We start from the raw sequence: 27,796 nt of genomic DNA, 5'->3' as shown, positions 1-27,796 counted from the left end.
TCTGGAAATATAGCTGTGTTAAATGTTGCCAAGTTGTTACCCTGCCTAGGTATAGGTGGTTTGTTTTTTTGCTCTTCTCACACCTACCTCCTGCAGCAATTTTGCAAAGTTTGCAATGTACTGCATTAAAACACAGTAACACAGGTCAGCTTTGTTGCTATGATGCTCTTAGGTCCGGGAGACTGGTGTAATTCAGAATTATGCTATCCATGAAATAAAAGATCATGCGTGCTTACTTAGGGCTGGCTCCTTCTGGATGAGGCTACAGTGAATAGGTGAGCCCACAGGTCAGTTTTACTTTAAACAAGTAGGTCAAGTAGGCCATCTCTGGTGCATCATGTTGGCAGTATAACATGTCTAGAATGTGCACAGGTCTTATTGGCAAGCTTAGTCTAGTATAGATTCTGATTACTGGCGATAGTTTGTGGTGTCTCTCGCTGTTCCTACATCAAGTAGTTTTCTATGTAAACATGTCATATTTATTTCGAAAGGCCAATATTTTCTTGAAAGTGCTAGCTGGGACTGGAATTGCATGTGCCTTTTTCACCATATCCATTTCATCCTTGAATACATTGCAGCTTATACTTATTTTGGTGTGGAGCTAATATTTCTTACTTTGGAATTTATGACCCATTCTTTGTGTGGGCATTCTGGTGGTACTGATTCCAGTGCGAGTTGTTAGGTTGCTCTGGTAAATGTGAGGGTTGTTTATATATAGATACACCAATAATAAGAAATGAGAGATGTCTGCTGCTAAATGTTAAGGTGACATTTTTGGGGGCAGTGTGTAACTTGTAAAAACAAATGCAGAGCCCCAAATGTTTTCTTTGGGTCGTATTGCTGAATGCCAAGGTTGCCATAACCTATTTCTTTCACTGCCCTACAATTGCGTAATATTGCAGGTTGTTTTTTCATCCCCTTTTCTGCCTTCAAATTGTTTTCTTGTTTCTCTCCTTTTTACCCTTCTGTCTTTCTCTCTTGCTTTGGGTCATGATCTGTTGGCAAAAAATGAGCACCAATCTCTGAAAATAATGCAGGTGGGTAAGGCTGTGTAAGAATACTTTGCAATAGGAGAGTGGTCTCACTTCCGGAGAGCGCTGGCAGCTAAAGCAATCACATCTAAATGGAAATGTGCTGCATATGGAAAATTATGCCTGGTTGAGTAGAGTTAGTTTGTTCAGTCCTTGGCCAAAGGAAGCTTTATGCTGACAAAAGGCAACATTGTTTTATGTGTAACTTACAGAAGTATGAATTTTCTGCCTAAATCAGGAGGGTTTCCCTGTGTACTCGAAATGCGCTCAAATGTACTTATGATAAACCTGTTAAATATGTATGTGAGGGCTTAATATCTGATGTCACTTCTTGTGATGCCACTTCCTGTGGTGTTAATTACTGTGATGCCACGTGCGAGGTCATGCGCCGTGATGTCATGTGCCATGATGCCACGCGATGTTCATGTGCCATGTTGTCACGCGCCGTGATTTCACTTTCATACTACCTAACTAGGTTAGTCCCCCCACTTCTTTTTTTGGGGACTTGTGCCCTGGGAGTATGTAGGTCTATGAGTATAGGTGCCTGATTGCCGGTTTGTGTGTGTGTGTTTGTAGTGGCTGTATCTATTTTCATGTGTGTGTGTGGATGGATGTCTTTAGGGACAATGCGCTGTCTACATATTTGCATGTGTGAGACCTCTAGTCAATGTGCGTAGATGTTTTGTGTTTATCTGCATTTACTATATGATAGTCAAACCGACTTGACTGTGCCATTGTGCGCAGTTCTTTGCCTGGCCTCATAGCAGAATGCGCTTACAAATTAATCTCTGCTAACATAGCCGTGTTTAAATTGCTCTAAACTATCACAAATCCAAGGAGGGCTGTGCAAGTTCTATACCTACGCCAATGATTCCACCTTGAACGTAAATATACTCTGCTTCCCGATGCTTGTTTGGTGCCGTTGTACCGCGCTCTGCCTTGAAGGACAGCGGCGCATCCTATTAAAGGATCTTTCCTATTTCCCTTAAACCATCGTAGGTCAGGATGTGGATGGATGACGATCGGTTTTGTACAAACTTGTAAATGGACCCTACTAAAACTATGTACTACAGATGCTTGCCACTAGATGGTGCCAGATCACTAGAAATGATAAAGTGTGAAGCCAATACCAGGTTTTAGAAACTGTGTGTTTGTCAAGAAGGGAACCCCTTTGCCGTCTAAATAAATATTATGCTTCTTTGAACGGGTTTATTATGAAGAGTGTGGGGAAATAAAACACAGCACGAATGGATTGAGCCAAAGAGCCATCTGTAAAACAAATGCATCTCGAAAGCCGTGTACTGAATAATACAGTCACGTCTCAGTAATATCTGACAGTTACTCTTTAATCGAAACCACGCTCCGCTTTGATATACAGAAAAACAAGCATTGGCCGCACGGCCGTAAAAGTAACGGCCGCGCGGCAGTGAAAGCGAAAGTGATTGCAATCGCGAGGACGGGACGCGCTGTGTGGTAAGCAAACCTCAATTTTAGCTGAAAAAATCACTTTTTTTACATATTTTTGTGTGGAAAAGTTGTGGCATCACTGGGCTCACACACATTTCCCACCTACCAGCGTTCCCCCAGGTCTCCTGATAAAAATGGTGCCTCACTTGTGTAGGAGGCCCAAGTACCCGCGACAGGAAAGGGCCCAAAACGTAGTGAGGCGACATCAAAATTGCCTGTCTCCAAACCACCTGGTTTTGCAAGGGGGGGGGTCACCTGGGTGTTTGGCCCCGTGCTCGGCAGCCATCTAGGGAAACCTACCAAACCCAAACATTTCTGAATACTAGACACCCCGGGGGCTTCCAGGGAGGTATGGCTTGCGTGGATCCCCCTACGTTTCCTTACCCAGAATCCCCTGCAAACCTCAATTTTAGCTGAAAAAAATCACTTTTTTCACACATTTTTGTGTGGGAAAGTGTGGCATCACCGGGCTCAAAGAAAGTTCCCACCACCCAGCGTTCCCCCAAGTCCTCCGAGAAAAATGGTACCGCACTTGTGTGGGTCGGCCTAGTGCCCGCGACAGGAAACGTCCCAAAACGCTACGTGGACACACCTCAATTTTGCAGTCAAAAATGACCCTTTTTTGGCAAAGTGCCTAGCTGTAGTTTTTTAACCATAGCTTTGGCGGCACCTAGGGAAACCTACCAAACCCATTCATTTCTGAAAACTAGACACCCAGGGGAATCCAGGATGGGGTGACTTGACTGCCTCCTACCAGGTTCTGTTACCCAGAATCCCTTGCAAACCTAAACAATTGTAAAAAAAACCCACATTTCCTCCAAATTTCTGTGTTGGAAAGTTCTGGAATCCGCATGGATCCACAAATTTCCACCCACCCCACGTTCCACAAAGTCTTCTCAGAAAAATGGTACCACACTTGTGTGGGTCGGCATAGTGCCCGCGACAGGAAACGGCCCAAAACGCAACGTGGACACCTCAATTTTGCAGTAAAAAATGACCCTTTTTAGGCAAAGTGCCTAGCTGTAGTTTTTGAACCATAGCTCTGGCGGCACCTAGGGAAACCTAGCAAACATATACATTTTTGAAAACGAGACACCAAGGGGAATTCAGGATGGGGTGACTTGACTGCCTCCCACCAGGTTCTGTTACCCAGAATCTCTTGCAAACCTAAAAAATTGGCAAAAATACCACATTTTCCCCACATTTCTGAGGTGGAAAGTTCTGGAATCTGTGTGGATCCACAAATTTCCACTCACCCCGCTTTCCCCAAAGTCTTCCGACAAAAATGGTACCTCACTTGTGTGGGTTGGCCTAGTGCCCGCGACAGGAAACGGCGCAAAACGCAACGTGGACACACCTCAATTTCACAGTGAAAAATGACCCTTTTTTGGCAAAATGCCTAGCTGTAGTTTTTGAACCATAGCTCTGCCGGCACCTAGGGAAACCTACCAAACCCAAACATTTCTGAATACTAGACACCCGGGGGCTTCCAGGGAGGTATGGCTTGCGTGGATCCCCCTACGTTTCCTTACCCAGAATCTCCTGCAAACCTCAATTTTAGCTGAAAAAATCATTTTTTTTTTTACACATTTTTGTGTGGGAAAGTTGTGGCATCACTGGGCTCACACAAATTTCCCACCACCCAGCGTTCCCCCAGGTCTCCCGATAAAAATGGTGCCTCACTTGTGTGGGAGGCCCAAGTACCCGCGACAGGCAAGGGCCCAAAACGTTTTGAGGCAACATCAACATTGCCTATCAAAAATGTTTTGGGCCCTTCCCTGTCGCGGGTACCTGGGCCTCCCACACAAGTGAGGCATCATTTTTATCGGGAGACCTGGGGGAACGCTGGGTGGTAGGAAATTTGTGTGAGCCTGGTGATGCCACACTTTCCCACACTAAAATGTGTGAAAAAAGTGATTTTTTCAGCTAAAATTGAAGTTTGCAGGGGATTCTGGGTAAGGAAACGTTGGGGGATCCACGCAAGCCATACCTCTCTGGAAGCCCCCGGTTGTCTAGTATTCAGAAATGTTTGGGTTTGGTAGGTTTCCCTAGATGGCTGCCGAGCACGGGGCCAAAAACCCAGGTGACCCCCCTTGCAAAACCAGGTGGTTGTGAGATAGGCAATTTTGATGTCGCCTCACTACGTTTTGAGCCCTTGCCTGTCGCGGGTACTTGGGCCTCCCACACAAGTGAGGCATCATTTTTATCGGGAGACCTGGGGGAACGCTGGATGGTAGGAAATTTATGTGAGCCCAGTGATGCCACACTTTCCCACACAAAAAAGTGATTGTTTTTCAGCTAAAATTGAGGTTTGCCGGGGATTCTGGGTAAGGAAACGTTGGGGGATCCATGCAAGCCATACCTCCCTGGAAGCCCCCGGGTGTCTAGTATTCAGAAATGTTTGGGTTTGGTAGGTTTCCCTAGATGGCCGCCGAGCAGGGGGCCAAAAACCCAGGTGACTCCCCCCTTGCAAAACCAGGTGGTTCTTGCATAATTAGTTGTTTATTTCTGCAGCGTGACAATTTTGGCACAATATTGCAAGGAAAATGTGACAGACATTTTGAGGTTTGCAGGACATTGTGGATAAAATAACTTGTTAGAATTCACAAGAGAGACATCACCATGTACGCCCATGGGTTTACGACAATATCTACAGTTGGTAGGTTATTCCTAGATGGAATGTACACCTTGGTAGAGAGACTAAAAAGACAAAGATTCCTGCACAGCCATCTATTCCTCAAACACACACACATACTGGTTGGATTTGGCACGAGGGCGAGTGATGGCTCAGTATATAAAATTTTATTAACAAGAGATTTCACAAAAATGAAATGCGCTGTCAATAATTAAATGGACAAAAAAACGAACCAGTGACTCGCAGTTCATGAGCTGTAAAGCCACGGCAAGGCACCAACCGCTTTACAGGCCATTCACACACCTTTCATACGTGATACACACAAGACCATTTACACCACCAGGCACGAAACCAACACATCACAACATTCACAAAAAGGGACAAGGTACACCCAGCTTCAGAAAGACAAATATTACTGCACAGTCATCTAATCCTCAAGCACACACACATACTGGTTGGATTTGGCACGAGGGTGAGTGATGGTTCAGTATATACAATTGTATTAGCAAGTGATTTAAAAAAAATTGAAATGCACTGTTAATAATTGAAAGGATGAGAAACTGAACCATTGACTCACAGCTCGTGAGCTGTAAAGCCACGACAAGGCACCAACCTCTTTACAGGCCATTCATACACCTTTCATACGTGTGACACATAGAAAACCATTCACACCGCCAACCGCGGGCCCATCACATTACAACACCCACATCAGCAGACCGCGCCATTCAAGGGCCCATCACTTTCACACGCCCACATTCCTGAAACCGCAACCACACAAGCTGATGGATTGCGTGGAGTGGCGCTCAGCTAGCAGTGTTTGTAGTGACCAGCAGCAAGTCACTACTCACGCACCACTAGCCGAATGCCAGTCCACGCACACCGCCAGCCAAGCACCAGTCCATGCACACCGCCAGCCAAACGCCAGTCCACGCACACCGCCAGCCAAGCGTCAGTCCATGCACACCGCCAGCCAAGCGCCAGTCCACGCCCGCCAGCCAAGCGCCAGTCCACGCACACCGCCAGCCAAGCACCAGTCCACGCACAATGCCAGCCAAGCGCCAATCCACGCACACCGCCTGCCAAGCGTCAGTCCACGCACACCGCCAGCCAAGCGTCAGTCCACGCACACCGCCAGACAAGCGTCAGTCCACGCACACCGCCAGCCAAGAGTCAGTCCACGCACACCACCAGCCAAGCGCCAGTCCACGCACACCGCCAGCCAAGTGCCAGTCCACGCACACCGCCAGCCAAGCACCAGCCTACACACACCGCCATCACATTTAGGATTTTTTTATACAATAAAAAAAAATAAACAAATTGCAAATAGATACAAATCTACTAACACAAAATCTGAAACTAAATAATTTGCACTAATGCCAACCTTGAAACAGAATAAACATTTTTAAACAATACAGACCAGGCAGTTCACTTTACCACTCATGGATGCTCCCAAAAATTATTATGTGTGTGGTACGCTCTAAAACAAGCAGGCACACACAGCCCAGGGTTAGAAGGACACTCAGGGCAGAAAAGACGAGTCTCCTTCCGCAAACCTCTTCGCCAACAGACTCTACATCTCCTAGTGGGAAAGTCTTTTGAAGATGTGGGAGGAATGTAATCAGGAAAGTGGCGATCTTTCAATCGAGCCACATCCTCCAACACTCCAACTCTAGGAACACTTGCCTGTTCCACAACAACAAGGGTGCCTATCACAGAGTGCTGAAACTGAACAAATGTCAACTTTGACGCAGGAGAACACTCCTTGAACACAACAAAGCATTGAAAGTTGCTAAGTTGAAGAGATGGATGGCCAATTTCTTATACCAAATGTAAGCCTTACGAATAGCAGTGTAAGGTTCCAACCTCTAATCTACTCTATCGACTCCACACATGTGCTTATTGTAGTCTACAATGCACACAGGTTTGCACACTTCACCAAGCTGACCCCAAACAGTCACAGGTGAAATACTCTCATCATGAATGGTAGTCAGCATGTACACATCCCTCCTGTCCACAAATTTCACAGCTAGCAGTTCATCACTACGCAAGGAACTGCACTGTCTCCTCTGAAGTTTTTTGCAAACAAGCTCTTTTGGATAACCTTTACGGTTAGAGCGGATTGTGCCACATGCAAAAATGTCCACTTTATACAGTTCCTTAACTTCTACACTGATGTGCAATTGTTTATCAAGGTACAAATGGCGGCCTCTGTTAAAGAGTCTTCAAGCAAGATCCCACACAATTTTCTCTGAAACTCCAAAAGTGGATGGACAACCAGGGGGGTCAATAGTGGAATCCCTATCAGTGTACACATGGAAATTAAAAACATATCTTGTTTTACTCTCAGACAACATATACAGCTTAATTCCATAGCGTGCCCTCTTGCTTGGGATGTACTGCCTAAAAACCAAACGGCCCTTGAACAAGACCAAAGACTCATCAATAGATATTCCTTTCCCTGGAGTATAGATCTCTGAAAATTGATCTACAAAGTGATCAAGAACAGGCCGAATCTTAAAAAGACGATCACAGTCAGAGTGAATACGTGGCAACACCAAAAAATTATCAACAAAATGCAGCATACGTAACAAAAGTAAATAGCGATCACGAGTCATAACTGCAGGAAATAATGCTGTTGCCATCAAGGGACTGGAAGACCAATATGAAGCCAGGGACGGCTACCTTATCAAACCCATCAATAGTCAAACCCAAAAACTTCTTACTCTCTTCCAGATTTGTGGCAGTCCACCGGGTAGCTCTAGAGTGGGACCTAAGTTTGTCACTGTTTTCCCTCAAAAACTGTTCAGCATACAAATTAGTCTGCTCAACAATCTCACCCAAAAATACATCATCCATAAACAACTGAAAAAACTGTATAGGCAAAAAAAATTCACAATCCACTCTACACCCTGCATCACCGGTAAAGGCAGGCAACACCGGCTGCACCATGTTTGGATCAACCCAGAGTCCATCACTTCCAGTAGGAAGCCTAACAGCCTATGAGTGCAATCCAGATGCCTCTTGCACCATCGGCACAGCAGTATCCTCCTCTAAAACAGGCACTTCATCCGCACTGAGAGTAGCTTTATCCACACCAAGAGTAGCTTCATCTGCACTGAGAGAACCTTCATCATCCGATGATTCCATGTGGAGAGAAATCTCACTGCCTGAATCTTCCCCTCCCTCCTCTCCCTCAGACGCACTGTCAGTCTCATAATCCTGCTCAGAGGAAGATTCAAGAAGCATACCAACCACCTGCTGAGCAGTCATTCTACAGCTAGCCATAATGCTTACTAATAAAGGTAACTTGTCAAACAAGTCAACAACAACAAACACTTTGTAAAATAAGTAATAAACAAAAATAAGTAATAAACAGAATGCACCTTTATCAGAAATACCTATATACTCCAAAACGATACCACTCACTTGCCAGAAGCAGCTAAACTCACCACCACCTTCGCTGCACAGACACAGTATGGATCAACAATATCCCACTAAAAAAGAAAGAGAAAAGAAAATTAAACCATGCAAAACACATCGCAAAGAATTTCATGCTCAAAACACTAACTAAATATGCTGCCATTATGACACCACTTACAAAAAAATTCATTCATACATTACAATATAACTCATTTGGAGTAAGTACAACAAAAATGTTTCTTACCAAAAAAATGCAACTACGCAAAACTGCAGAACAACCACTTTCGAAACCGCAAACAGGAATCAAAAGCTTTACACTAGAATAAAAAGGAGAAAAAAACATTAAACCACATATGCAAATAATGCACCAGTCCACACACAATCCGCCAGCCAAGCTAACTGGTAGGTGGGCCTAAGAGTATAAATTAAATATTCACCCCCGTAAAAGGGGAGCAAACCTTGCCCTTGAGGCCACTCCCCAACACAAAAATTTAAAAAAAACCCTGGTATCTAGTGGGTTCTGCCCCCCTTGGGGGCTGATGGGCCTAAAAACATACTGCTATTCTGCCACCCAAAGAAGGCAGAAATGGTCACAATCATCCTCCCATAAAGGGGAGCGACCCATGTCCAAGGGGCCGCTCCCCAACATATAAAAAAACCCTGGTGGCCTAGTGGCCCTACAAAAAAACAAATCAGCCTATATGCCCCTCAAGGTGGCAGAAACGTGCAAAATAATGCTCCCCGAAGGGGAGCAACCCTTGCCCAAGGGGCCACTCCCCACAAACAAATCCCTTGTGGTCTAGTGGGCCCAATTTAAAAAAAAAAAAACATGGCGAGCTCTGCCCACCAGACACAGCCACAAACATTGCCCCCAAAGGAGAGCGACCCTTGAACAAGGGGTCACTCTCCACAAATAAATACTCTCCACAAATAACTCCCCGGTGGCCTAGTGGGCCCTAGATTAATAAATTGCGAAATCTGCCCCCCCCCCCCCCACCCCCCCCCCCCATGGGGGCAGACAGCCAAAAACATAGCCCCCAAAGGGAAGTGACCCTTGCCCAAGGGGCCACTCCCCACTAAACACTCCCTGGTGGTCCAGTGGGCCGTTTTAGTATATATATATATATATATCACCCAAAGATATATATATATATCACCCAAAGATATATATATATATCACCCAAAGATATATATATATATATATTTATATCACCCAAAGATTGCCCTGCATATGAGCCCGCACTCCACAACAGGTAAAATTGGAACACCAATATTTATTCAAAAGCAAAGCAGGCTTTTCAGTTTGAGGCTTTTTCCAGTTCACTGCTAGTCTCTTGCCTGACGCGTTTCAGAGAACATTTCTCCGTTTTCAAAGGCATGTGAAGTTTCAGCATTCAAAGCACCACAGTTACCTTCCTGCTTGTATTCAATTAATGAGCCTCTGGTGTGCTGCTGCCTCCGGTGTGCTTTTTTTCTAAGGCATTTTGGTCTCTGTAGTGCTTGCAAAATCGTCTTTTGAATTTTAAACAGGGAAACACAGACTGAAAGTCCTGCTTTCACTTTACTTTTAAATTACCTGCTCGTCGTTTTCTCCTGGCATAATTCCAAGACAATATCCCTCTCTCTTTTCAGGGAGGTGCGTCGGCCCCACGGCTGGACCTGCCGTGTATAAATCACCCAAAGATTGCCCTGCATATGAGCCCGCACTCCACAACAGGTAAAATTGGAACACCAATATTTATTCAAAAGCAAAGCAGGCTTTTCAGTTTGAGGCTTTTTCCAGTTCACTGCTAGTCTCTTGCCTGACGCGTTTCAGAGAACATTTCTCCGTTTTCAAAGGCATGTGAAGTTTCAGCATTCAAAGCACCACAGTTACCTTCCTGCTTTTATTCAATTAATGAGCCTCTGGTGTCCTGCTGCCTCCGGTGTGCTTTTTTTCTAAGGCATTTTGGTCTCTGTAGTGCTTGAAAAATCGTCTTTTGAATTTTAAACAGGGAAACACAGACTGAAAGTCCTGCTTTCACTTTACTTTTAAATGCTGAAACTTCACATGCCTTTGAAAACGGAGAAATGTTCTCTGAAACGCGTCAGGCAAGAGACTAGCAGTGAACTGGAAAAAGCCTCAAACTGAAAAGCCTGCTTTGCTTTTGAATAAATATTGGTGTTCCAATTTTACCTGTTGTGGAGTGCGGGGTCATATGCAGGGCAATCTTTGGGTGATTTATACACGGCAGGTCCAGCCGTGGGGCCGACGCACCTCCCTGAAAAGAGAGAGGGATCTTGTCTTGGAATTATGCCAGGAGAAAACGACGAGCAGGTAATTTAAAAGTAAAGTGAAAGCAGGACTTTCAGTCTGTGTTTCCCTGTTTAAAATTCAAAAGACGATTTTGCAAGCACTACAGAGACCAAAATGCCTTAGAAAAAAAGCACACCGGAGGCAGCAGCACACCAGAGGCTCATTAATTGAATAAAAGCAGGAAGGTAACTGTGGTGCTTTGAATGCTGAAACTTCACATGCCTTTGAAAACGGAGAAATGTTCTCTGAAACGCGTCAGGCAAGAGACTAGCAGTGAACTGGAAAAAGCCTCAAACTGAAAAGCCTGCTTTGCTTTTGAATAAATATTGGTGTTCCAATTTTACCTGTTGTGGAGTGCGGGCTCATATGCAGGGCAATCTTTGGGTGATTTATACACGGCAGGTCCAGCCGTGGGGCCGACGCACCTCCCTGAAAAGAGAGAGGGATCTTGTCTTGGAATTATGCCAGGAGAAAACGACGAGCAGGTAATTTAAAAGTAAAGTGAAAGCAGGACTTTCAGTCTGTGTTTCCCTGTTTAAAATTCAAAAGACGATTTTGCAAGCACTACAGAGACCAAAATGCCTTAGAAAAAAAGCACACCGGAGGCAGCAGCACACCAGAGGCTCATTAATTGAATAAAAGCAGGAAGGTAACTGTGGTGCTTTGAATGCTGAAACTTCACATGCCTTTGAAAACGGAGAAATGTTCTCTGAAACGCGTCAGGCAAGAGACTAGCAGTGAACTGGAAAAAGCCTCAAACTGAAAAGCCTGCTTTGCTTTTGAATAAATATTGGTGTTCCAATGTTACCTGTTGTGGAGTGCGGGCTCATATGCAGGGCAATCTTTGGGTGATATATATTTATATATATATATATATATATCCCAAGATGCGAAGACGCCACTCCACAGAAGATAATTCAACTGAATTTTATTTGGCAAAACCGGTGCTGGCATTTCAAACAATTCAACTTCGCATCCTGACGCGTTTCGAAGCTTCTGCTTCTTAATCATAGGGAAAGCTGGCAGGCACAGGCGCACTCAACACGTATTTACGTTTTTTTCATGCACTCTCAGGTGAGTAAAATTACTTTAGCATGCTGGGTGTTGTAGTGCACAATTCTTCCCCCTCAGTGGGGCCCGTTGCTTTACCAGATGCTTTTCTTTCTTTAAAGTTCAATATTCAGCAGCCCTCCGGTGGGCCTCGAAATGACAGTCCGGTTTTAATTATAAATCCTCCATGCTGCAGGCAAGTTCAGTGAATTCCAAACTGCGCAGTCCTGTATCTCCGTTAGACAGGTGGTGCAATCTTCCACGGCCAGGCTGCCGTGTATAAACATGAAACCCAAGATGCCCTGATGCGAAGACGCCACTCCACAGAAGATAATTCAACTGAATTTTATTTGGCAAAACCGGTGCTGGCATTTCAAACAATTCAACTTTGCATCCTGACGCGTTTCGAAGCTTCTGCTTCTTAATCATAGGGAAAGCTGGCAGGCACAGGTGCACTCAACACGTATTTACAATTAAAACCGGACTGGGGAAGAATTGTGCACTACAACACCCAGCATGCTAAAGTAATTTTACTCACCTGAGAGTACTCACCTGAGAGTGCATGAAAAAAACGTAAATACGTGTTGAGTGCGCCTGTGCCTGCCAGCTTTCCCTATGATTAAGAAGCAGAAGCTTTGAAACGCGTCAGGATGCAAAGTTGAATTGTTTGAAATGCCAGCACCGGTTTTGCCAAATAAAATTCAGTTGAATTATCTTCTGTGGAGTGGCGTCTTCGCATCAGGGCATCTTGGGTTTCATATATATATATATATATAAACACTCCAGCTGAATTCTTCGAATCACGAAAAATAAAGACAGCTAACACGGACTCTTGCGATCAATTGCGCTATTCATTCAGCAGTATATGGCCACTCGACGCGTTTCGGGAAAACCCTTGTTCACGAGTGTGGTATGCCAACAAAACATTGTTTAAATAAAGACTTGGTGAAAACAAGAAACTGTGTAACAACATAGAAAACGGACTGCACCGGTAGGAGTTGCTGCACTCCTAAAACATAAATTGAAGCTAAACCGCCATTTTAGAGCTAGGGGGGCCATGTAGACGTTGAACAGCGTCGGGCTGAGGGATGAGCCCTGGGGTACACCGCATATGATGTTGGTGGCTTTGGAGCGGAAGGGGTGGAGGCGGACACTCTGGGTTCTGCCGGAGAGGAAGGATGTGGTCCAGTCCAGGGCCTTCTCTTGGATTCCAGCTTCTTGGAGGCGTGTCTTTAGTGTGCGGTGGCAGACCGTGTCGAAGGAGGCTGACAGGTCCGGGAGGATGAGGGCTGATGTTTCGCCGTTGTCTAGTTTGATCCTGATGTCGTCTGTGGCGGCGATGAGGGCTGTCTCGGTGCTGTGGTTTTTTCGGAATCTGGACTGTGATGGGTCTAGGATGTCGTTGTCCTCGAAGTAGCGGGTCAGTTGCGTGTTGACGATTTTCTCGATGACCTTCTCCGGGAACCGGAGCAAGGAGAAGGGCCGGAGATTCTTGAGGTCCACCTTGGGCTTCTTGAGAAGGGCGTTGATTTCGGCGTGCTTCCAGCTTTCCGGGAATGTCGCTGTCTCAAAGGAGATGTTGATTACTTTCCGTAGTTGGGGTGCGATGGCTGTGTCTGCTTTGTTGAATATGTGGTGTGGGCAGGGGTCTGACGGTGATCCCGAGTGGAGTTAATGGTCTTACGTGTTTTGTCGTTGTTGACGTTGGTCCAGGAGGTCAGGCGGTTGATGCGGGTGGTGTTTGTAGGGGGAGTGGAGTCTGACAATGTCGGGGTGGTCATGGTGGTGTTGAAGCTGTCGTGGATGTCAGCGATCTTGCGGTGGAAGAAGGTGGCGAGCGAGTCGCACAGTTCTTGTGAGGGCGGGATGTCGTTGGCGTTGGCGCTGGGGTTGGAGAGTTCCTTCACGATGCTGAAGAGCTCTGTGCTGTCGTGTGCGTTGTTGTCCAGGCGGGCTTTGAAGGAGGATCTCTTGGCTGATCTGATGAGATGGTGATGTCTGCGGGTGGCGTCCTTGTGGGCTGCATGGCTGTCCGGTGTTCATTCATGGAGCCATTTCTTCTCCATTTTCCGGCATGCTCGTTTGGAAGTTTGGAGTTCTTCGGTGGCTTTCTTGCTGGTGTGGCTGTTTGAGGGTTTCTTGAGCGGGGCAAGGGTGTTGGCGCAGTCGTTGATCCACTGTCTGAGGTTGCGGGTGGCGGCGTCCGGGTTGGTGGGGTCGGTGGGTGGGTTCTGGGCGAGGGTGGTGGCTAGCTGGTTTTCGGTGATTTTGCTCCAGCAGCGGCGGGGCAGCTGTTGGGTGTGGTGGTGCGTGGTGGGCTTCTTGTAGGTGAAATGGATGCAGCGGTGATCCGTCCAATGGAGTTCGGTGGTGCGGTCGAAGGAGACATGGGTGCTTGTGGAGAAGATGGGGTCAAGCGTGTGGCCGGCGGCGTGGGTGGGAGTGGTGATGAGTTGGCCGAGGTTGGCGAGGTTTTCGATCAGGGTGGCGGAGTTGGCATCGTTGTTGTTCTCGAGGTGGAAGTTCAGGTCCCCGAGGAGGATGTAGTCCGTGGAGGTGAGTGCGTGGGTGCTGACGAGGTCGGCGATGGAGTCGCTGAACTGTGGTCGGGGTCCTGGGGGTCTGTAGACTAGTGTTCCTCTGAGGGTGGTGTTGGGGTCAGTGTGGATCCAGAAGTGCAGGTGTTCGGCGGTGTTGAGGGAGTCGTCTGAGTCGGTGGAGACCTTGAGGCTGGACTTGTGGACGATGGCTATTCCTCCTCCAGTTCCGTTGGTGCGGTCTCTGTGGGCGATCTTGTAGCCGTCCTGGATGGCTATGGTGATGTCGGGGGCCGAGGAGTCGTTCCACCAGGTCTCGGTCAGGAAGGCAACGTCTGGGGTGGAGGTGTCGAGCATGTCCCAGAGCTCGATGGCGTGTTTGCGTGCGGAGCCAGTGTTGAGGAGTATGCAGCGGAGGTGGTTGGGTACAGTCCTTGGTGGTTTTGTGGCTCTGTCGCAGATGAAGCTGCAGGTGCGGCAGGAGAAAGGTCCGTGGGTGTGTTTTGGGGCGGCCTGGAAGCAGCTGCGGTCTCGGCCGGTGTTGAGTGCGTGGAGGGTGCTGGCGTCATATCGGAGTCTGGCGTCGTGGCGTTCGCGGGGGCCAGGGGTTCTGGTGCCGGGAGCAGTCCAGGCGCGGAGGGGCACGGACGGGCGCAGACATGCTTGCCTTCGGCACGCCCGCTGCGCGCAGCATCCGGCATATATGGGGAGGTGGGAGGGAGGAGCAGCTGGAAGGTGGGAGGCGGTAGCAGCGAGTGGGCAGGGCGCGGGGCCGCAGGGGGCACAGCGGCGGCAACACGGGTGATACAGAAGGCAAAAATTGGGCACAGAGAGGGGAAAAGGAGGCACAGAGCCAAAAACAGGGCAATAAGGAGGGGGGAGAGCGAGTGGCGCAGGAAGCAGAGAGAGAATAGCAGATTCAATAGGGATCTTTTGTTGCAGCAAATGTAAGGACAGCTGGGAATGTGTACTGGAGGTTTTCATTATAAGATGGCTCAGTAAAGGAGCACATGCAAGGCTAATAAATGCTTCATATTCCACCTGGATCAAAAACTTCTCCGAAAGCCACTGTAGCTCATAGAGCAACTGCTGCCATTCACGTGCAGTAGGCAACATGCTTTCACATTTCAATTGCTGTGTTCAGCATTAGCTGAATTTTCTTTGATTGGTCTGATTGGCTGCTGAAAAATGTTGCTGTCAGCCATTACAGGACTTGGGGACTTAGTCCCTAGTCCTGAAGGGTTAAATACAAATAAAAAAACCTAAGGAGGCAAGTTAGGGATACCTTGGCCCCCTGTGCCCCACGAGGGTGACCCAGCTGGACCCACCTGGGGCCAAAAACTAAACGAAATCGGCACATTTTGCTTCAATCCTGCTGGGCTCCATAATAATGGTGACTGGGACCACATTCAGCAATAAAAGGCCCTGTGCACACACCCAAGGCCGAAATCATCCAAAAAAGGAGAGGGGGCCGCACTGCCCCTCTCCTCGAGCCCTCACAGTGCCTGGGGAGTACACCTCACTGGGCCTAAATAATAAAAAAAAGGTGGGGCCGGGTGGTTCACCCCCCTAAGCCATCACAGGCCCAGTGGAGCCCACCCAAGGGTCAAAATCATCCAAAAAAGGGGAGGGGGTCACGTGGACCCCTGCTCTGAGCCATCACAGGCCACGGGGAGCCCAGCCCCTGGGCCGATGTATTATCAAAAGGGGAAGAGGACCCCAGTCCCTAAGCCCGGGACTGCCACACTAACTATGTCCTGAGGAGCCCACCCCCGGGACACAGTGGTTTCCGTCCTGCACATGCGCGGGCAGCAAAACCTGTTTTAGCTCCCCTTTGGTGGGAACATTTTTGAATCTCCTGCCATGCTGAAACAAACACAAAGTCTGCGCCCAGCGGGTGGGAGCTTAAAAAATGCTCCTGCCATCTGAAAGCAGACTTTTGGTCTGCTTCCCTGCCCGCACTGATGCGGGCTGGGAAACGGATGAACAGATTGTTCCCGCCCGGTTGGGAGCAGCATAAATAGCTGCTCCCTGTAGGCAGGAATGATGCCGGCTCCCGCAGTATGCAGGGAACAGACTGGGGCTTTGAGGGCCCTGGGGCTCCCCCGTCATCCACCAACATTGTGAATGGTGGTTTCCCTGGGTGGGCACAAGGGCACCCACCTTGCAATGCGGGCAACAGGGTATGAGGTCACAGGGGGCCGAAAATTACATGGAGTAGGGCCGTGTGGCCCCCTCCCCTTTAAGACAAGTAGTGACCCTCGGGGATAGGGTCCCCAGGGCCTAAAGAGACTCAGGAAAGGGGGGCACTACTCCCCTCCCCTTTTTTGTAAGATTATGCCCCAGGGGTGGGCTTCCCTGGGCCTATAATGACATGGGGAGAGGGCCCCCTCCCCTTTTAATAAATATATACAGGATGGGGTCTTCAGGACCATAATAGGCTCGGGGCTGAGGGACACATGACCCTCCTCCCCTATTAAATAAAACAAACTGCCCTGAAGGATGGGGTTCCTTGGACCTAAAGAGGCTCAGGGAGGGGGGCCATGTTATTTTAACGTATTGAGCGAGCGAATACCCGTAGGTGTCTTGGTGCTGAGACTAAAAGTATGCCTAGGGGATCAAGATGTAGTTCTAAAACAGCCAGGTTTTAAGAATCGTTCTAAAGAAGGATAGCGAGCTTGCTGCCCTATTATGTATTGGGAGTCTATTACATAGATTGGCCGCACCATAACCAATGTGTCATCCCTCCCCAACTGAATGTGCGAATCCTGGGAACCATCATAAGCCTAGCGTCAGTAGAGCGTAGCTGTCTACCAGGATGATACCAATGAAAAATGCTTTTTTAAGAATGCTGGACCCATGTTATTCAAGACTTTATACACTAAGCATAGCGTCTTAAACTTCACGTGACTTGCTACAGGAAGCCAGTGGGGTTTCCGAATTTCCTTAGAAACTGACTCATATTCAGGCCGAGTCAATAGGAGCTACGGCTGCATTTTGTACCATCTGCAGCTTTTTTAGATGTTGTTTCTGCATATTCAGTCCATTGCAGTAGTCTAGTTTTGATAGCACAAGGGCAGTCACAGCCGTCCTAGACTCGATAGGAATGTATGGAAGAACCTTCGTCAGTTTCTTGATTAAATGAAAGGCCGCAGAAACAATAGCATTCATTTGCTTTGAGTATGATAGCTTATTATTAATCAGTACCCCTAGGTTTTTGGCCTTTGCTACCGGCTACCGGTTTTGGTAGTTCTCCCATTTGAATAGGCCACCATAAGTTGTCCCATTTAGGTTAAAGGTTACCAAAAATCACTATCTCGGTTTTATCTGAATTAAGCTTAAGACAATGCTTGCTCATCGAGCCAGATATTTATGGCCCTGGGGCATGGAGTACCCAGGGCCTAATGAGGGTCATGTAGAAGGGTGCACCTTTCCCCTTTTTTCTCGTATTTACTCCGGATGGGGTCCCTGTGGCCCAAAGGCAAACATTATGCTGCGCATGACAAGGGCGATGCGCAGTATGGGATTGGCAGCTTGCTGGGGATTTGGCTGCAGGCCATGCCCTGTGACCAACCCCCTCCTAAACACGGCCTTTGGCTGTGGGATGCGAGGGTGGGGTCTGGCTTTACATAGGGTAATAAAAATATTACTTTATGTAAAAAAAGAAAAAAACTAAAAATTCACTGAAAAAAAACAAAAGTTAATGTTATAGTTAGGTGTGATAAAAAGATCTTATTTTTCTTTTTACTTTTGAAATTCACTTAAAAAATGTAGGCGAATAGGTAAGTGAAAACATTAAAGTTTTGAGCTAAAAGGAAAAGAAACACAGAAATTCACCAGTTATAGTTAGCAGAGTGTCCCCACCATGCACTGCTTTTGACCTCACCTATTACATCACTCATTTTTATTATTTTCTAAAGAAGCACTTTTATTTTGAAGAATACTTTCAAAAGATATGCTTTTATGTTACATTGTGCTTTCTTTACAATCAATTAATTCATGACACTGTGTGTATTTGCATTTGGATTACGGCTTCTTATTTATGTTGCTTTCACTCTACATGCTGTCTCCATCAATGCTTTAGTTACTTACACCCACAACTTTATTACTCTACACTATTCCATGCCCTCCACCACTGGCGTAAGGAAACTTGAGGGGGCCCCCTGCAAGGTACGTGGAGGGGCCCCCTCTGAACCAAATCGGGAGCTCTCCGGCCAGAGTACTTTGCTGATGGGGTCCCCTGGAGCTTGGGCCCCTCTGCACTGCAGGGGATGCGGGGGCCTGTGTTTTTTTTTTTATATAAATTTCTTTATTGATGTGTTCCTCCAAATCTATTACATCACTCATGACATGTTTTGTGACATCATTAATGACATCACTGATGACAGCTCAAATGATCTAATTGATGACATCACTGATGACTTCATCCAAGCCTCTTTTGCACACTTTGCTCTATAAACTAGTATGGCATCAGAGGCCTAAAAATTAAGTAGAAAAAAGCTGGGAATAATAAGAAGTATCATTAATACCATCACAGATAAAACTCCCTTGGGGGTAGCAACCATGGATTTTGTGAAACATTAACCCTATACCATATACTTCACGGATAGCCTAGTTCACATTAATTATCAACCACAGATATATAACTATGAAGTTACTTTAACCTTTGTGTTTTTTCAGTGAATTTCTACTTTTTTTTTTTTTAATAAACAAAAACAGATCTTTATCCCTTCTAACTGAAACGTTACTTTAATCTTTTGCTTTTTCTCAGTGTATGTGTATATATATATATATATATATATATATATATATATATCGCGATTTCCTCAGCGTCTCAGCTTTCTCAGCAGCAACACAGGGACACGGACCACAGGATAGTGCCAATAATCGTTTTTTATTTATTTAGATGCCACCATAACGCGTTTCAACTCCTGCGAGTCTTGTTCACATGGTAACGGTGTTTAGCGGCAAAGACACTTTTAAACTTGTAACGTGCTCTGTGATTGGTTCACACAAATCAATGGGCATAGAAGAGGTATTTCACTTTGTCATTTTAACACATTCATTTCCTGACATTGATACTACGTTTTTTGATGTTTCTACAATTCAACAATTACTTTTCATGATATCGACAATTGCGTCTATTTTTCATTGTAAATTGTTGATTAATAATTGCATAAATGCGGTTTTCATTTTGGAACATCATCATCCTAATAGACCAGCAATTTATCAGACTAATTCATCGTATACAATGCCAATAGTTTGAAAAAATATATATTTTTTTTTTTTAACCACAAAGGACGCGGCGCTCAAGACTTGGATTTTAGCTTAATTTAATCAGGATTAAGCACTCAGACCAACTCGTTTCAGCCCTCCCATGACTTTGTTCACGGTTAGTTAGTCATCTTTTGTTTCTACTATATATCCCATCTCTGACTTAATGTGGGATTATGGGAGTTGTAGTTTCAAAAGTATTATACATATTTACAAAAACAAAAGAAATTGCATATTCCAGGCTATTTCTGATCTCTTGATATATAGACATTATCCTTATGGAGATTCATGCGGCATTTGTGATGTCATAGAGTTAATAGTGTAGTACCTATGTCATTTCATGTTTTTAATTATACTTTATATGTGCACAATCAATTTGTTTTCCCGGTTAATGGTATAGTACCCATGTTAACCATTGTGGAAACAGTTTAAGTGCAGATAAAGTCTATTACTTTAGTCATATTGACTTATCTTTGAAAGCTATCGTTATTACTTGCAAATTAGCACATTCTTCATATTTGCATTTTTTACACTTTTTATACAATTTTACAGTCTTGATGGGTGTAGTACCCCAAAAGTTGTTAGAACATTGATTATAATGTCCATATAGTTTTTCAACCAGTTCTCTTGTGACTAAGTCGAACACAATTGTGTTCCTTTTCGTTGTTTTCTTTTAGACCAGCTCTTTCCGTCAGTCCGGATGTACATAAAGTTCATCATCGTTGTTCATTACTCTCGGTATTTTTGATTCAAGTCTGATGATGAACCGTGATTCAATTTGTCGATTGTTTTCCATCCTATCACCACCATGTTCTTCTTGTGGTGGTATATGAATCTCATAATAGTTCATAGCTCTCGAGCCGCTTTTCTGGCAAGATGCCATGTGTTTAGCTGTTGCATACAACATTGTCTTTATTTTTTACAGGCCGAATGTGTTCAAGGATTCGTTTTTTTAACATGCATACAGTACTTCCTACATATTGCATCCCGCAATTGCATTCGATTTATGTATACCACATGAGTCGAAGTACATTGAATTTTTTGTTCAATCCTGATGGTTTTTCCATTTGGTTCATTGATGGAGCTCTTATTTTTCCAAGTTTTGCAAGCTTTGCAGGTACTGCATCTTTTGAATCCTTTCTGTTGACTACTTAGCCAATTGGAACTATGGAAAAACTATGGAAAAACAAAGTAAGCGAACTTGAGGCGGGCTAACAACTCCTCAGTTGACTGGCTCTCCACATTGAGAATTTACTTAGTTTTTCCATAGTTGCAATTTTGCATATCAGAGCACTTATTGCACGACATATACTGGTGTGACGATTCCAGTTGCAAGATTCTCTCGACTCTGCTAAACGCATCTCAGGAGTAGAATTTTATTGGATGCTAGAAGAACTGGTGCGATCTCAACATATTTCTTACTGCTAAATCTGCCCTGATGAAGCCCTATTCAGGGTGAAACGCATTGGCTGCATCTGTGTGATTGTGTTGCCTCTCTGTGCTGTGTATTTTGTATTCTTATTGTTGGGTCCTTTGGCAGCACGCCTTGGAGGAGGGCAATAATATCAATAACGGCTTGTATATATACGTAGTGATTAGCCAGGTAGTGCGGCTTTAATCATCCCTTGCTGCCTTTTTTCCTTTTCTAATATGTATATATATATATATATATATATATGTTTGTATGTATGAGTGTGTATGTTCGTAGAATATGTTGCTGTAGATATACATGTTCTGCATACTCCAGGCACCTAGCGTTCGGTCAGGATGTTTTTGTTTTTCTTTGAATAAGTCTGAGTCACAAGACATGTTGTTACTCCACCCATGGTCCACAATGCAGCAGCACACTAGCTGCACCTCAGATTGTTTTCTTCCACCATCAGGCTTGGACAAGGCTCCCCTCAATGCCGAAGTGAGACACCACAGAGGGGTTAATCTTTAAGAAGCTGTTGGAGGTCTTGGCTACAAAACAAAAGAAACCCAGACACGGGCAAGATTCTTGCCAAACCTCCGGCTCTAGGACTCATGCGGATCTCAAAGAAATGCTAGCTGAGCATCGAGAAAGAATTAGGCCTTGACCCCCTGATGCCACCAACTCCCAACAGAGTTAGGGCCTCAACCATTAGACCACACTTTTTCCACCCTAACCCGCAACACCTTCACCATCACCAACACTACCCCTATGCTGCCCTCCCCCTGATCCGAAGGACACTGATTCAGATCCTGACTGTCCCTATTACACTCAGGACTGCTATTAATGAGCCCTTTAGGCCATGTAATGGAGATGATCCCTGGGAGGACTATGTAGTCGAGCCCCAAGACGATCCCTACCTCGAACCCTGTTGTGCCAAACCATCACCGTCTCGCAACACTACTGCTTAACGTGTGGTGAACCAGCAGGCTGTTCACACCATCAGGCAAAGCTGCATACAGTGTAGGTCGAGATCAACTTCTTATTTGCATTACTTTCTAATGCTTAAGGGAGTGGTCAGGTTGGCTACTGTCCGCTTCAAGAAGCCAGTGAAGGCTAGAATGGTCATACCTAAAGTAAAAAAGCATAGGCTAGTCCCCAATGACCTTGCTTATGTTTGTACCTAAATCACCTCAGAGTTGCTTGTAGTGCACACTGCCTGGAAGAGGACGTCCACGTAGGCAACAGGGATGCCCGCCTCTTGATAAAGAAACAAATTGAATTGATGCAGCAAGGAAGTGGGTGACGCGTGGGGCAGCCACACCCACCCATTAGCAGATTGCAAACTCTGTGAACCTTCCCTCTAGTAAAACAATCTCTACCACTGGAAGGAGTTGGAGGAGCTGGCAAAGCACTTCCCAGAGGTTCACCACAAATGCGGACAGAAGCTAGTTGCTGAAGATAAGGCCATCATTAACCTCAACATTAGATGTGCCATGGATGGGGCAAACACTGCAGAGAGAGACCTGTACACTAGCATCCTCTTCCGTATGTGTACCTGGCTCAGGGTGTCAGGGTTTAGACCGGAAGTCCAGCAGTACCTATTGAATGTCTCTTTTAATGCCAAGAGACTCTTTGGCCCCCAGGTGGACAAGATGCTAGAGAAAATCAAAAAGGACATTGGCATTCTCAAGTCCATGGGTGCCCAGCAACCCCTTCTCATTTTCCTTATGTAGACAGCCAAACAGGAGGGCTGTGAAAATCGCAGGCTCAAGCCAGAGACCCCCATACCAACAAGACTTTTATGGCCTCCTGCAAACCAAGATCACCCCGAGGGGGCCTGTGGTGTGAACAGGTGTGGAAAGGTTCGAGGTGGCTTCTCCAGAGGCTTCTTCGCTAGTATGCAGTTAGTCCCCAGCCCTATCATTTGACATTTGTTGGGTAGAAGACTGAAGTACTTCTTCCCTCAGTTGAAGGCTATCACAGCAGACCAGTGGTTCTTCTCCATGGTGCGAGTAGGGTACTGCCTCAAATTCCACACATCCCTCACAACATCCCACCTCCTAGACGAAGAGGACCAAGACCTCCTCGCAAATGACATTATCAAATCAGTACCTGCACAACAATGCAAGAAGGGAGTGTACTCCCCTTACTTCCTGATGCCCAAAACGTACGGCTCTACCAAGCCGATCCTCGATGTCCAACCTTTGAACAGGTTCAATCTTTCCAAAAAGTTTCCCATGGCCACTATGCAGGGCATTATCCTGTTGCTCCACCAAGGTGATTTTGTCAGCTCTGAAGCTGAAAGGCACGTAATTTCACATCCCGATCCCCCCTGGGCAGTACCTGTACCTCAATTTATGGTAAGTGGACAAACACAACCAGTTCAGGGTTTTGCCTTTTGGAGTCACGTCAGCATGAGGGGTGTTTACAGTGTGCCTATCATCAGCAGAAGCGCATCTGAGCAAAAAAAGGCATACATGCCTTTCTGCACTTGGATGATTGACTCCTCAAGAGCAGTAGCAAACGTTAAATCCAAGACACACTCAGTCAGCAGTGTCCCTACTTCACAGCCTAGGTTTCACCATCAATGAGAAAAAGTTGCACCTTAAACTGAAGGCAGTTAAGCCCTTCCTGGATTCTGTTTTAAAAAAGATAACAGAGGCAGTATACCTTTAAAGAACCGAGGGCGATGGCATACCAACAGCTGCTGCTTCTTTTTCCGACACACACACTGTCCCATCAATGTCCAAACTGCGATGAAACTGTTTGGGATCAGGGGTTTATTCATAATGATTGTGCAGACGCCAGATTACATATGCACCCTCTGCAGGAGTGCTGGTCTAAGCAATGGGCACAGGCGTAAAGGCATTCAGAGATGTAGCGTTGGTAACGATCAGGGCTCATCATTGTCTCTGCTTCAGTGGAAGAGCAACCACCTGTTGCTCATGAGAGCTTTTTAGGCACCCCTCCGTAGGTGACCATCATGACAGACTAATCTCTCGCGGGTGGGTTGCTCACCTTTGCAAGGTAATTGTCTAAGGCACCTGAAAGGCCCTGTACCAGGGCAGTCACATAGGCTACCTGTCGATGCTATCCATTGTACTAGCCTTCAGAGCTTTCTTCAAGCTAATTTTGTTATACTAAAGATGGACAATATGACTGACTGCTGTGTGCTTCATCCAAAAGTGGGGGGAAACCTACTTCACCCAACTATCTACAGTGGCTCAGGAGATTTGGTACTGGGCAACCCGCAACAAAGTTCACCTATTGGAGGAGTATTTGCCAGGAGTGGAGAACAACTTTGCAGACCTTCCTAGGAGAACACACCAACAAGTCCACAAGTGGAATCTCCATCCCAATCAATCAATCAATCAATCAGTTAATTTGTAAAGCGCGCTACTTACCCGCAAGCGTTTCAAGGCGCTGCTTGGGGGATGCTGCTGCTACTGGTCGAAAAGCCAGGTCTTGAGTTGTCTCCTGAAGCTCAGTAGGTCTTCGGTTTGTCGTAGGTAGTGGGGGGGATGGTGTCCCATGTCTTCGCGGCGCGGTCGGAGAAGGATCTGACTCCGGAAGTGGTTCTACGGATGCGTGGGACCGTTGCCAGGGCATGGTCAGCGGAGCGGAGTATCCTGTTGGGTACGTAGAAGGAGAGTCAGCTTTTGAGGTTGGAAGTGCCTTGTGTGCGTGTAGGTTCCTCAGGTGGGGGGTGATGTGGTCGCGGCACGGGACGTCGAGGATCAGGCGTGCAGAGGCGTTCTGGATTCTTTGTAGTCTGTTGATGAGCATGGACGAGGCTCCGGCGTAGAGGGCGTTTCCGTAGTCGAGTCTGCTGCTGACTAGGGCCTGGGTGACTGTTTTCTTCGTGTTTGTCAGGATCTATCTGTAGATCTTGCGGAGCATGCGGAGGATGTTGAAGCAGGTGGAGGAGACTGCGTTGACTTGTTTGGTCATGGTGAGTTTCGAGTCAAGGATGACTCCCAGGTTGCGTGCGTGTTCGGTAGGGGCCGGGGGGGTCCCCAGTGATGCGGGCCACCAGGAGTCGTCCCATGCTGAGGGGTTGGGCCCGAGGATGAGGATCTCTGTCTTGTCTGAGTTCAGCTTAAGTCGGCTTTCCTTCATCCAGCCGGCGACGGCCTTCATTCCCTGGTGGAGGTTGGATTTGGCGGTGAGAGGGTCCTTGGTGAGGGAGAGGATCAGCTGCGTGTCGTCGGCATAGGAGATTATGTTGAGGTCGTGCTGTCGGGCGATGCGTGCTAGTGGTGCCATGTAGACGTTGAACAGCGTGGGGCTGAGGGAGGATCCCTGTGGGACGTCGCAGATGATCTCGGAGGCCTCGGACCGGAACGGGGGGAGGTGGACTCTGAGTTCTGCCGGAGAGGAAGGAGGTGGTCCAGTCCAAGGCCTTCTCCCAGATCCCTGCGTCTTGGAGGTGCGTACGTAGTGTGTGGTGGCAGACGGTGTTGAAGGCGGCGGAGAGATCTAGGAGGATGAGGGCCGCCGTCTCGCCGTTGTCTAGAAGGATCCTGATGTCGTCTGTGGTGTCGATGAGGGCGGTTTCGGTGCTGTGGTTGCTGCGGAATCCTGATTGGGAGGGGTCCAGGATGTTTTTGTCTTCGAGGTGATGGGTGAGCTGGATGTTAACTATCTTCTCGATGACCTTTGCCGGGAACGGAAGCAGGGAGATGGGCCGGAAGTTCTTGAGGTCGCTTGGATCCGCCTTGGGTTTCTTCAGTAGGGCGTCGATCTCTGCGTGCTTCCAGTTCTCAGGGAAGGTAGCGGTCTCGAAGGAGAGGTTGATGATGTTGCGCAGGTGGGGTGCGATGGAATTGCTGGCTTTGTTGAAGATGTGGTGTGGGAGAGGGTCGGACGGGGATCCGGAGTGGATTGTGCCCATGATCTTGATCATGTCCTCGATGCTCACGTTGGCCCAGTTTGTCAGGGAGTCTTGGACGGTGGGGTGCGGTGGGTCCGGTGCGGCGAGGCCCGTAGGGGTTGTCCGGGGTTTGAAACTGTCATGGATGACGGTGATTTTTCGGTGAAAGAAGGTGGCGAGGGAGTCACATAGGGCTTGCGATGGTGGGATGTCGTTGGCGCTGGAGCTGGGGTTGGAGAGTTCCTTCACGATGTTGAAGAGCTCCTTGCGTTGTTGTCAAGGCGGTCTGTGAAAGAGGTCCTTTTGGCGGTCCTGATGAGGTGGTGGTGGTTGCGGATGGCGTCTTTGTGGGCAGCGCGGCTGTCCGGCGTCTTGTCGCTATGCCATCATCGGGGTTGGTGGGAGGGTAAAGTGCGAGGCTTGTCTGTAGTTGTTCCTCAGTGACATTGCCCCAGCAGCGACGGGGGATCTGTAGGGTGCGGTGGTGTGGGGGGGGGGGGGGGGTTCGGAAGGAGAAGTGGATGCAGTGGTGGTCTGTCCAGGTGAGTCCCAAAGTCCTTCACGAGTGCTTTCAACAGTGGGGAACACCGACCATGGACCTGTTTGCCACGTCAGAAAACGTGAAATGCCAAAACTTCACCACCAGATACCCTGACACACAATCCATTGGCAATGCACTATGGATGAACTGGTCAGGGATGTTTGCCTATGCTTTTCTGCCTCTCTTCCTCTATGTAGTGGGAAAGAGTACATTTAGAGATATAAGTGGCAACAATTCATTCTCCATAGGTTTCATTTATGCGACTTTGATCCCATTTGGCAGAAATAGGGAGAGAAAGCTCTGTCAAATGGAATCTCAGTATATGATTGCATTAAAGATAACACACCCTAAAGATTTAAATCGTGATGAAGAATTGTTTGTACATTAAATAACTCTTTTTGTCTCATCTGCCTGCTTCCACACCTTCCACATGCTCCAAAAGATCTTCAGATGGATCCCCATAAGCATAAGGAAAACGGTCACACAAATCCTTGCCACCAGCTGGCTAAACTACGGAAACTCACTCTATACCGGAATCACCACCCAATCTCTCAAGAGACTCCAGACCATACAGAATGCAGCAGCCAGACTCACCCTAAACCTCCCCAAACTGACCCGCATCACCCCCTGCCTCAGAAACCTCCACTGGCTCCCCGTCCAGAAGACATGCCAGTTCAAGATGCTGACCTACGCATACAGAGTCCTCCACAACCAGGGTCAAGCATACCTCAACCACCACATGAACTTCCATCAGCCCGCCAGACAACTACACTCCGCCTCCCTCACACTGGCGCACGTGCCCCGCATTCACCAAAGCCACAGCGGAGGTCATTCCTTCTCCTACCTCGCTGCCGTGTCCCGGCACGACTTCCCCCGCCACCAGCGGACATCACCCTCACTCACATACTTCATAAAGGAACTCAAGACGTTGCTCTTCGAATAAGACCTGCAAGACCTCATCGTCTGGATACCCCCAGGGGCGATTTGTCCCGCACTGTAAGTATTGATTGTGACCGAGTGAAAACAAACTTTGAGGAATTATGCAACAAAGCATTCCAATCAGACAAACACCCAGTAAGGCTAAAATACAGTATCCAAAGAAAGGGTAGGACTGGAACTACTGTGAAATATTCAGAAATGGGATCGAAGCCACATAATTGAATATTTGTAGAATGAACTGCATGTTCTGATTAATAGCACACTACGGGGAAGAGAACTAAAGGCTGAAGAGCTTGTGACAGAACTCAAATTTAAAGAG

General features: G+C 46.9%; 1 protein-coding gene across 2 annotated transcripts in view; it reads left to right on the top strand.

The window, feature by feature from the left end:
- The window catches only part of TECPR2 (tectonin beta-propeller repeat containing 2), a 616,143-nt gene that overhangs the window by 350,521 nt on the left and 237,826 nt on the right, over nucleotides 1–27,796 (top strand). The window lies entirely within an intron of this gene.

This window comes from Triturus cristatus, chromosome 9 (genome assembly GCF_964204655.1).
Source record: "Triturus cristatus chromosome 9, aTriCri1.1, whole genome shotgun sequence".
In the NCBI taxonomy this organism is placed as follows: Eukaryota; Metazoa; Chordata; class Amphibia; order Caudata; family Salamandridae; genus Triturus; species Triturus cristatus.
This window is presented reverse-complemented; position numbering and strand designations above follow the sequence as displayed.